The 12,495-nt window shown below is 37.6% G+C and overlaps 1 protein-coding gene across 1 annotated transcript in view; it reads left to right on the top strand.

Annotated features, from left to right (window-relative positions):
* The window catches only part of CTNNA2 (catenin alpha 2), a 1,199,753-nt gene that overhangs the window by 66,858 nt on the left and 1,120,400 nt on the right, over positions 1-12,495 (top strand). The window lies entirely within an intron of this gene.

Genomic DNA, 12,495 nt, shown 5'->3' with positions numbered 1-12,495 from the left:
CATTGTACATTTTTTATTTGATTCTGTCTTTTTGAATTTTTACCCTACTTTTTATTTTCTTCTTAGAATTCTCTTCATTTTGTAATCATGTATCAGACCAGGTTCTAAACCATATGTAGTAATGCTGGTATATCTTGAGGCCCTGGATCTCCCTCACGACCACAGAAATTCACTGTTTTTTCAGGGTCTTATTAAAGATTTAATCCTGTGTTTAAAGGTGCCTACAGGGCCCATTAGACATCTGAACTCTTCCACCAGTGGGCCACTTTAATATAATCTTTATTCAATCCTCCTTTTGTCATCAAATTAAATATTTTTATTGCCTTGGCTTTTTTTTTTTTTTGCGGTACACAGGCCTCTCACTGTTGTGGCCTTTCCTGTTGTGGAGCACAGGATCCGGACGCGCAGGCTCAGCGTCTATGGCTCACAGGCCTAGCCGTGGCATGTGGGATCCTCCCAGACCGGGGCCTGAACCTCCATCCCCTGATCGGCAGGCGGACTCTCAACCACTGCACCACCAGGGAAGACCCTGCCTTGGCTTTTAAAATAGACAGCGTGTTTGTTTGGGGGAGAAATCAGGAGAATATAGTTTAACCTCCAAATCTTTGGCTATTCTTCAGCACAAAGGAAAGATATTTCTTCTGAACAAAGCTCCCACAAGCTTGTGGGCCATCTGATACTGAAGACAGAAAATTTAATGGCAAATGCTTGGCTCTCAGATGTTATTACAAAAGTTACCACTATTTCAGGAAAGGCAAGTAGGTCTGAATTGGAGCTTTGGTCAAGAAATGCCCATTGTAGCAACCCCGACTCCTGATTAGATTTTAGAAATCCATGTTTTTTAGGATCTGCTTCTTTTTTTTTTTCTTTTTTAATTGGGTTGTTCATTTTGATATTGAGTTGTATGAGCTGTTTGTGTATTTTAGAAATTAAGCCCTTGTCCGTCGCGTTGTTTGCAAATGTTTTCTCCCAGTCCACAGGTTGTCTTTTCATTTTGTTTAGGGTTTCCTTTGCTGTGCAAAAACTTGTAAGTTTGATTAGGTCTCATTTATTTTTGCTCTTATTTCTTTTGCTTTGGGAGACTGATCTAAGAAAATATTACAATGATTTATGTCTGAGAATGTTTTGCCTATGTTAACTTCTAGGAGCTTTTTGGTCTCATGTCTTATACTTAAGTCTTTAATCCATTTTGAGTTTATTTTTGTGTATGGTGTGAGGGTGTGTTCTAACTTCATTGATTTACATGCAGCTGTCCAGTTAGGATCTGCTTTTCGAAGGTGTAGACGTTTCAGAAATTCACCAGTTCCTCTGTCACCTTTTTCGAGATATTCATGAAATATTTTTATCTTATCTTTGAGTTTGTCAAATTCTAATATCCAGAACTGTGCCTGGCTCCCAGGAGTCATTAAATAAATGTATGTTGGGAAAGTAAAAAGGGATGTGGGATGGAATCCTGACTGGAAGACAGCTAAGTGACAAAAATTAGGCAGAAATGAAAATTGTTTCACCCTCCCACCTGTAGAGGGAGAAAAATACCACAATGATAATGGAATTTTATATACAATGACTTTGGCAGTTTCCCAGTGCTGTTAATTTTAGGAAGACACACCTAATTTAATTTTTGGCTGCTGTTCCTCTCATAGAAGAAACTGATTTATTACACTTGAAAACTGATGTTTTGATTTTCAAGAATGCCAGAGGGATTGAATACTGGCAGCTGTGAAATATCTTTCCATGCCAGTTCGTGAGAATCTTAGTGGGCAGTGGATTTAGTGATGATTTCAATGTTTCAAGAAAGCTAGTGGCAGCTGTACCTTTATGTAGCATACATATGAGAATCAACTAAAGCAACAGTCTTCTTTGTGTTTGCATGAAATTTTGTAAGGTCAGCCTGGTGATGCTTAACATTTTCGGTGATCAGAAGTCTGGAATTGACCATAATCACCTATGCCTTTGAATACTTTTTAAAGAGTAATAATTTGGTAAGGAACACAGGTTGGTTAATGGCTTCTTTATGGTTCTTGTTGGTGAGAAGGTTTGGAAAAAATTCAGTGATTGAAATGGCCCCACTATCCACTGCCTTGTTACCTGCTCTCAGTATTACCAGGTGCTTGATGCATGCAGCCCAGGCAAGAATGTCTGAAAGGTTATATTGGGCAAGCAGAAATTTAATTCAGATTCTGATGTTGTAGTATCAAAAGGTATGACAAGCAGAGTAATGGTCCCTCAAAGTTGTCCACTGTCTGATCCCCAGAACCTGTGAATATGTTCTCTTTCATGACAAAGGGGATGTTGCAGATGTGATTAAGGTTAGAGACCATGAACTGGGGAAGTAATCCTGGATTATATGGGTGGCTTAGAAAATGGAGAAAAGGAGCTGTGAACCAAGGGATGTAGTGGCATCTAAAGCTGGGAATGGGCCTCAGCTGATTGCCAGCAAGAAACTGCAGATAGTTCTACAACCTCTAAGGACTGAATTCAGGGAAAAACCTCAACAAACAGAGAAACAGATTCTTCTCTAGAGCCTCTGGAAAAGATGCAACTCTGCTGACACCTTGATTTTTGTCTGCTGAGACTCATTCTGGACTTCTGACGTACAGTACTTTAAGGTTATAAATTTGTGTTTGCTTAACCTACTAAATTTGTAGTAATCTGTTATAGCAGTGATAGAAAATTAATACAAAGGGTAACTGATTTTTCCCTTTAAAATGGTCATGGATACAAAGGAGAAATCTAATAAAATTTATGAAGACATTTCATTCTTAAATATAACATTTTTCTTATCTGAAGAAGAACAAAGTGTTGGCTAATTTATGTAATCTGAATTAAATAATATTTTCCTAGAGTGTATTTCCTGATGAGTAGGTAATAAGTATGAGGAAAAAAGTCATAACCCTCCATTCAAATAAGAATTCATTTATAATTTTGAGTTTTGGTGCTGAGTGATTTGATTTTATCATTGTGTTCCCTTTTCAGTGAAAAAGGAGCTGTATTTAACTTCCCAAAATGTTAGTTGATTAACTTTTTTGGCCGCTAAAAGCAAACTGCTATTAGGATCACCCCAAATTATTCCCTAGATCAACGTGTCTTGGCTAAACTTTCATGTGTAAATCAAATCCCTCCATAATCTTGTTTTTAAATATTCCTCTTGGAGATGTACCTCAGAGAAGGATCACACGTACAACCCTGTGTTATTTTTAACTTCCTGTCGGTGGAGACAAATCCAGAAAGAGAAACATTAGTCTTTGCTATGACTTTGATTTTGCTAGATTTTAGAGTTTATACTTTTTCCCAAGGATAAAAAAGACAGGGAGAAGTAAAAGTCCACGGGTTGACAAATTCTTTGCCATTTCCCATTTTTTTCAGCTGACAGTGATTAGCCGTACCTATACAAAAACATCTTACTAAATATTCATGAGTCTGTTCAGGATAGTTTTATGGTATACTACACTTCTTCGTTTCAGTAATAGAAAACGCAGATGGGAAAATGGAATTGAAGGTATGCATATGAAACTGAAAAGGAACCAGTGAAGTAAATCAGTTTTATCACTTACTAAATCATTCTCCTGGCAAAAAACAGTAGTAGTTCAAATGGATTTATCTTATTCCAAATTATATGCGAAATTAACTTTCACGTTTTGTTTCTTCCATAATCTAACTAGGCCTGTTGTTACAGTTTAGAGAATTGCAGATGGTATGGTTTTTCTACTTTAGTGTGAAATCACAGAATTAAAAAAATGATGTACATGAAGATATATAGCTGAATGTGTCAACATGATAACTGATTTAAGAGAAATAATATGGACAGATTATAAGCAGACCTTGTAACCTATATTATGACTTAGAAGTGGTTAAGAATGTAGGCTGAGCCTGCTTGAATCTTACTGGTTACTTCATATTGGGACAATTTTTAAACTTTAGAGGATCTCAGTCTTCTCATGTATAAAAGGGGGATTACAATTGTACTTAGGTTTGCAATGAGCATTAAATGTGTTAACCTGTAAAGTAGTTAAAACATTGCCAGACACGGAATAAATGCTCAACACATGTTTGCTATTATTTTAATCTTTAATTATAAACATTTTCAAATATACACAAAATAGAGTTGCTTATATGACTAGCTTGTTTCTTTTTTATAATGAACTGTCATATATTCCTCACCTGGGTGCTAGAATTATACAAATGTTGCCAGTTTTTAAATATGTCTCTTACGTTTTTGTCTGGATGTTATAAAGCATGTCATTTTACCCCTAAACGCTATTCTTAAAAATATAAAATATGGGCTTTAAAAGAACATAACCATTTTGTCATTGTTCCATCTAGCAAAATGTAAAATAATTTATTGGTTTCAGCTAATATTCAGGCCACAATTAGGTATTCCAGTTTGCTTTAAAAATATTTTTTCATAGTTATTTGTGTGAATCAGAATTCAAACAAATTCCGTATATTGCATTTGTTGTTATGTTTCCTAGACCCTTCTCCCTTTCTCTCTCTCTCGCTGTCTTTTAAAGTTCAGGTTTATTGAGATGTAATTCATATTCAGCAAATTTTACTACTTTTAGGTGTGCAATCCTATGGATTTTGACACATCTATCTATTTGTGTAACCACCAGCATAATCAAGAAGTTCTTTCGTGCGCCTTTTAGTCTATTCCCTCCCTGTTACCACAGTTCCTTGAAACAACAGATATTTTTATCTGTCCCCATAGTTTTTTCTTTTCCAGAGTATCCTATAAGTGGAATCATGCAGTGTCTAACCTTTTAAGTCTAGCTTCTTTCACTTAGCATAATTATTCTGAAATTGGTCTTGTTGTTCCCTTTATCATAGCTTGTACCTTTTTCATTGCTGAGCACTATTCCATCATATGGATAATGGTTGTTGCCACAGTTTGTTTATCCAGTCACAAGTGGATGGACATTTGGAATGTTTGTCATTTGGGTTATTTTGGGTGATTATGAATAAATCTTAATATAAACATTCACAGTAGGTTTTGTGTGGATATATGTCTTTTCTTTGGGGTAAATGTCCAGGAGTATCTATCTAGGTTTGCTGGGTCACATGGTAAACGCACGTTTAACTTCTTACAGCACTGCAAACTGTTTTCCAGAGTGGCTGTACCATTTTGCATTTCCAAAGCAATATACAAGAATTCTGTTTGCTCCACATTTTAGTCAATGCTTATTATTTTCAGTATTTTTTTATTATTATTTGACCATTCAAAAAGGTATAAAGTGATGCCTCACTGTAGTTTTAATTTGCATTTCCTGATTACTAATGACCTTGAGAATCTAAATGTGCCTGTTTTTCTGACCCCTCTTTTAGTCAAGACCAGGCTGTGTCCCACACATTTATTTATTTATTTATTTTCGATTCAATTGTTTGGTTGAGGAAACTGAAAATCTTGTTTCTTCTTCATTTGTTGTTTAACATGATCCCCTATCCTTCATCATTCTTATAAGCAGAAAATTAGCTTCTAAATTAGGTTTCGGATATATGTTTTTGATGGAATGCTTCATAGGCCATCTGTTTCATATTGTATCACTTCTGAAGGCACCTAACATCTGATTGACACTGGGTTCAGATGCTGCCAGTGTTATCCCTTCATTCTAAAGGTGACCATCAAGACTTGCATGGTGGCGCAGTGGTTAAGAATCTGTTTGCCAATGCAGGGGACACGGGCTCGAGCCCTGGTCCTGGAAGATCCCACGTGCCGTGGAGCAACTAAGCCCCTGTGCCACAACTACTGAGCCTGTGCTCTAGAGCCTGGGGGCCACAACTACTGCAGCCCGCCCACGTAGAGCCCATGCTCCACAACAAGAGAAGCCACCAAAATGAGAAGCCCGTGCACCGCAACGAAGAGTAGCCCCCACTCACTGCAACTAGAGAAAGCCCGTGCACAACAATGAAGACCCAACACAGCCAAAAATAAATAAATACATAATAAATAAATAAAGATTCTCATCAACTGTTCATCTAATAGTTTCATCCATTTACCTTTTCCTGAATCAGTTATCTTGTTAGGTGTTACAAACAGGAGTTATATATTCTAATTTTCCCCTTTCTCTGTATTTATCGGTTGGTTTTCTTCTGTAAACGAAGAGTTTTCCTCACTAGGGCTACCCAGTTACCTTAGAGTTTATTTAGAAAAGTTGGAATTGATAACTTTTAGAGGAAGGAGTTAGTTTCCTTGAAATTTCCAGTGATAATTAATGGGTGATGGTCATGGTAGGAGTGAATTTTTTTCTTCCTTGTTGTTGTCTTTATCATTGCATGTCATTATGAATTCATGATTTTTGTATATTCAGTGTGTTTCAGTCGATTTCAGTGATTCCTGCTTAGTTCAAATTCAGGTTATATTAATGAGGTAAAAAAGAAAAGCAAAATGTAGAAGTCTGTAGATTTTTATATGTACTTGGATCTGATTCCTGGACGTTTTTTATGGTTATTTGATTTGTATATCATGCATGCACCAATCTCACAGTCATGAAATTATGTAGCTCCAGAAAAAGAAAAATAACAATAACCTGGTAGTATTTCGTGGGGATTGATATAAATTAATAAATTAGGAAGGACTGACATTGTTATGATACCAGGTATTTCTATCCAAGAACACCATTTCTTTTCTTTCAAGTATGTTTTTTGATCTTTCAGGAGTGTTTAAATATTTTCTTCATGCAAGTTTTTCACATTTCTAAGTAGTTTGTCTTTTTGTTGCTGTTTTAAGTCATGTCTTTTGTTCCATTAGATTTTAAAATTGTGTATTTTTATTTGTATGTATGAAGGCTACTGGTATCTTTTATTGTTTGCAGTAGTTTTTCACTTGGCTTTCAAGGCATTTATTTGTAGTGTGAGATAATCCTACCTTTTCTTTTCTAATTCTCATGTGTCCAATTGTTTTGTTTTAAGTGTGTTGGATTACACTTCCTAGGCAACGTTAAGTAAATAGTGGTGGCAATAGTGCACATACATTTCTTATTCCTGAGTTTACTGTCAATATTTCTTGCCTTTCCCCACTAAGGCAGAGTTGGCTTTTATTGTTACATGACTGTAATATGTAAAGAATGGGAATATGAGACTGGTTTTAATACATGATACTTTGTCTCAGAGCTGGCTGGCAACTGCAAATGGCATTTTAATGAGAAAATGTGTCAGTGATGTGACACATCACTTTCCCCACATCATTTTCCCTTTTAATTCCTGGTGCAGCAGGGAATGCACTTGCACAGCTGGGCATGCTTGCTGACCTGACTTGCTCTCTGTGCTGGCTACAGCTGCCTCTCACCCCCACTGTGCCCCTATTGTGTCAGGCAACAGGTCTAAACAGGCCTCTGGAGTCAATCCTCATTTTCCCCTCCTCTTAGCCTACATTCTGTTTTTCTTTCCCTAAAAGAGACTCAGAAAATAGTGTATTTAAGTGTATTGTGCCTAAAACTCGTTCGAAAACACATCCTTCATTTTTAGAATAAAACAACCTCCTAGGGCTTCCCTGGTGGCGCAGTGGTTGAGAGTCCGCCTGCCGATGCAGGGGACACGGGTTCATGCCCTGGTCTGGGAAGATCCCACATGCCGCAGAGCGGCTGGGCCAGTGAGCCATGGCCACTGAGCCTGCACATCCGTAGCCTGTGCTCCGCAACGGGAGAGACTACAACAGTGAGAGGCCCGCATACCGCAAAAAAAAAAAAAAAAAAAAGTAAAATAAAACAACCCCCTAGAGGAAAATGGAACTCCTGAAGTGGTCGTTGGCCCCTTGGGCATCTGATGCCCCCATTTTCTCACTTGTTATTGGCATGAGTGCTGAGGACGCTGTAGCTCTCTGCACATCACTGCTCTGCTGTCTGCTTCTCTGCTGTGTAGTAAATCTTCAAATATTACCAAACTGTCAAGAGTATAGCATTCTTCTGATTATTTTCTGTCAAGAACATCACCTCCTAAAACCATGGCCTCCCTTCTTAGTTATTATTGTCAGCGCTGTCAGCTTTGCGGTCGGATGTGTCCTATTTTGGAGTCTGGCCTCCTGCTTCTTATTCCCCTATTCAGCCTCTGGCAGGCTCCCTATTTTTTCACTGTATAACATAAAAGTGTTTTATCCCTTTTTTTCAAAGTTTATAGTTTTTCTTTTCCACAAAGCCTTCCTTTTCTTTTAGTTTAGGGTTTTTTTTCCCAGCACTTACCTTTTTTGTTGTTACTTTTGTTTTTAATTTAAATATGAAAGTTCACTTGGAGAAGCCTTTATTATCTTCTTCATCTTTTGTAATTTCACTTCTTACCACTAAATTATTGTAAGAGCAGATCTTTAGCTTTGGGTTGAGCTTTCTAGTTAAGATATATTTGCATTTATTTTAGCATTTTTATATTTTTTAATCAGAAAATCGATCTTGAGTTCCTGCTGTTCTCAGTTATCTTGCAGCTAAATGAAATCTTTGAAGTTGATAATTCTTTCTAGAAATTGATAAAAATATAGCCTCTTATAGAATGGGAAAATGTGTTTTCTGATAGGTATATGGATCTTATACAATAAGTAATTGTACAGAAAATGTACTGAGAAAAATGTTGTATAATTACCCTGAAAGGAAAAGAGACGGTAAGCACCACCCATTCAACGAGTTTTTAGAGTTTCCTGTGCTATGGACCACTCTGCACAAGGCTTGAAGGCTCTTGGGGCAACAGTAAAGACGGACACATGGAATCCTGGAAAGCAATATTGGTACTTGCATAAGTACCATATGAGAGGTACAGAGGAAGACATATAGTCAGGGAGATAGAAGACCTTTTAGCCTTTGATGATTCAGATAAATTAATGAAGAGATTATGAACAGAGGAAAATAATAGTACTTTCCTCATAGGGTATTTGGAGGGTTCAGTGGGCGGTGGGTCAAAGGGCTGAGCAAAAGGATAGCACATAGTAATAGCTCAATCATTTGAGCAGTCAGTATTACTAATAATGATCAGAGGGTTTGAAATATTCCTAATTCTGTGTTATGAGCTGTACCTTTTAAACTGTTAGCTGGGAGGAAGGACATTCTATCCCGAAAATTGAGGCATCTCAGCAGGCCACATGCCTGAGTAGAAGGCCATTACTTTTTTCCAGAGTGAGCCAAGGCCGTGCCTCCAGGAAGCCAAGACTACTCTTCGAAAGTAGTTTTAGGTCTGTGCCACTGCTTAGAATGGTGATGAGAGAGTTAGTGTTTTGAGTAATAAAATATACATTATATAATTTGAACCTGGAAAATGATTTGTCTTTTTTATTTTAAAAGAATTTCTCAGTTTTCCTCATCACAGTATCCATTGGCTTATAAATTAGAAGTGTGTGTGTTTTGTGTGCTAAATATTACCCTTATATACTTAATGAAAGGGTCTGAATTGTCTCCACTAGCGTCCTTTTTTTTTCTGTAGTAAAGTTCATTAACCCCCATTGCTGTTTAGAAGATAGGAGGCATATTATTGGGAAGAACTGTGTTTAAGACATTTCCTAGACTAAGCTTAGCCAAGAAAATGAAACGTTGGGAACTCAGTATTAAAAAGAAAGAAGTGAAATATATTCTTGTGGATTAAGGAAAGAATGATGCTCATCTCGAGTCACAGTTGTTTCTCTGCGGAGATTTTCAGGTTTGTTTTTTTTTTTCCCTGAGACACCAGTTTACTCCTCAGAGTATTAGGAATGAGTGCAAACTAAGCAGTGACTATTGAAGGCTTAAATCAAATTGAGAAACATCACTGTCTCACTGAGCTGCAGGTGTCTCCTAACTTCTCTCTAGGAATTTGAAGACCGATCTTAGCAAGAACAAAAATGTGTTCAGTCTTCAAATTTAATTAGAAAGCAAAGCTTATAACTCCCTCTTGTAGGTATACACAATCAAAGTTAAGTATTTTCACCGAAGATGACACTTCGCTTTCTGAAACCTTTGAGTACTTAACCCTTCATGTCCTCCTTTCCCCCCAGTGGTTACAAGTTTGACTGCAAAGGACTATAAAGGTGAAGGTTTCTTTAAATCCTAGTGAAAACAGGTTTCATTTGTTACACCTGCTGTAACCGCTCCTTTGAGGAAGCTTGTGAGCTTTTTTCCTGGAGACTTTTTGAAACAGGTATGTTTAATCATGCTATGCTGGTCCATATTTTGCAAACTTATATGTATATGAGAAGGGACTTTTTTTTGGCCCTAGGTTTTTTTGTAGTACTTCTCAGAGAATACAAAGATTATTGTTTTTTTTTTTTTTTTTTTTTTTGCTGTACGCGGGCCTCTAACTGTTGTGGCCTCTCCCATTGCGGAGCACAGGCTCCGGATGCGCAGGCTCAGCGGCCATGGCTCACGGGCCCAGCCGCTCCGCGGCATGTGGGATCTCCCCGGACTGGGGCACGAACCCCTGTCCCCTGCATCAGCAGGCGGACTCTCAATCACTGCGCCACCAGGGAAGCCCAAGATTGTTGTATTTTAAAATAGTTCTTCAGCTACTGTCCTTATTTATTCAAATATGATGAAAACCTACTGTACTTAATTTGTTAATTGTCTTCAGATATTCAGGAGCCAGTTGATGTTTTCTAACTGATGGGGAGATAATATAATATATTGATATGAACTTTGCATTCCAAAGGAATTAGTAGATGACAAAATATCCTTCATTATTCTTTTCTAGCATTTTCTTAATCTTTTCTGTAAACACATTATACTCCTATTTTAAAACTTATGCTTTGTTCTTTAAAAAAAAAAATTACATTTGCTCTTTCAGGACAAGACTTTTTCTGTGGCTGATAGAGGCCTGTTTGTCTGGAACATGTGACTCGATTACTTTTTTCTTGATACAGGATGACTAGAGCTACAATAAACATTATTGTCTGGCAGTATTGGTAATTTGCTTTTTAAAAGTGTATCAGATGGTGCAGTGGTTGGGAGTCCGCCTGCCGATGCAGGGGACGCGGGTTTGTGCCCTGGTCTGGGAGGATCCTGCATGCCGCGGAGCGGCTGGGCCCGTGGGCCATGGCCACTGGGCCTGCGCGTCTGGAGCCTGTGCTCCGCAACGGTAGGGGGCCACAGTGATGGGAGGCCCGCGTGCCGCAAAGAAGAAGAAAAAAAAATGTACCAGATGAAGGAAAAGCTGTATTTTATTTGAAAATTAAATGTAAAATGAGATATCATCCAAACCTTTTAATATAAAAAATGGTTTAATTTTTGGTCATTTCAGATGACATCAGCTCTTCCTGAGTAATCAGTTTCACCATTTTGTTTTGCTCTAAGCACAAGGACTGAATGCAATGTGTTGTTTTATCTCCTTCTCCTTCTCTGTTCTCGTCTAGTGTATTTGTATTGCTTTAAGAGATGTGGGACATATTTCTGTTGGTGTATAAGTTCAAAACTTCAGCATAAAAAAATGCAATAACCGAGGCTTTTATTGTTTAAAAGAAGCAAATCATCATAAAATTCTACCATCAATGAATATGATCATTTGAATTTTTCCTGTGCAATTTTAATTTAAGTTGACTCATATTGGATCATTGAACCTAGTATTCTGGTTTGTACCAGAACACTATTTGGGAATGTACTGCATAAAATGAGACAATTTATGTGAAAGAGGCTCGTCAATAGAATATATTTATAAATGTTATTTTGAGGAATGTTTAACCATGACTTAGAAAAAGACATTGAAAAGGGTGTTATGATGGAATTTTTCTGACATGAATGCAGTTATCACCCCAAATGACACGGTTGACTGTCTATTAGGCACATTCATGAAGAAAGACATGCTGCAGGGGGCAAAACAGCAACTGTGTCATAAGATTCAGCTTTAATTATTTAAGCTTCCCATCATTGTTTTGCATTTATTTATACAAAAATCTTCCAGTGGCATTTCTTACACAGGTTTTCCCCGCTATCCAAAAGTAGAGCATTCCTATGAAACCTTTCGTAAGCTGAAATGGTTTCCCCTTAAAACAAAGAAACAAATACCTTAGAACACAACTTGCTGACAGGATGCACAATAGAGATAAACCACAGATGCTCACAGACACAGTTCAAGGCTTGATGCTGAGATGTGGAGCGTAGTTCCCAGGAAGGAGCTTGGTGCAACCGCCCTTGCTGCTCAGGATGCCCTCCCTCTGTAAGGGCTCCCTACAAAACACATGCTGAGTGCGCTGTTTTTGATTTTTGCCTTTGTTTGTAAAAGCGAAAATCCTTTTCAGATCTCTTTCTCTTAGCAAAACCAGGTACTAATGTAGGTCTTTCATAAAAGTGAGGTGGCATAAAGTGAACTTTCAAAAAGCAGGGGATACCTGTGTTGAGTTCCTTCCCATCAAAATCACAGAAAGAATTCTGCTGCTGACTGCTTGTCAGTGGATCATATTTCCATCTTATTTTAACTTTGCCGATCTTTTGGCGCTTAAAAGACTAACAGTTTTGTGGGGATATTGGTGTCCTGAGAGAGATTTTGAGAGATGCTGGTGTTGCTTTAGGAAAATGAATCTGCATTTTATATAGGCATAGCCTGTTCTAAGAGTATGATATA

The sequence above is a fragment of the Stenella coeruleoalba genome (assembly GCF_951394435.1).
Source record: "Stenella coeruleoalba genome assembly, chromosome: 13".
NCBI classification, from domain to species: domain Eukaryota; kingdom Metazoa; phylum Chordata; class Mammalia; order Artiodactyla; family Delphinidae; genus Stenella; species Stenella coeruleoalba.
Note: the sequence above shows the minus strand (reverse complement) of the source record. Positions and strands in the feature narration are given on the sequence as shown.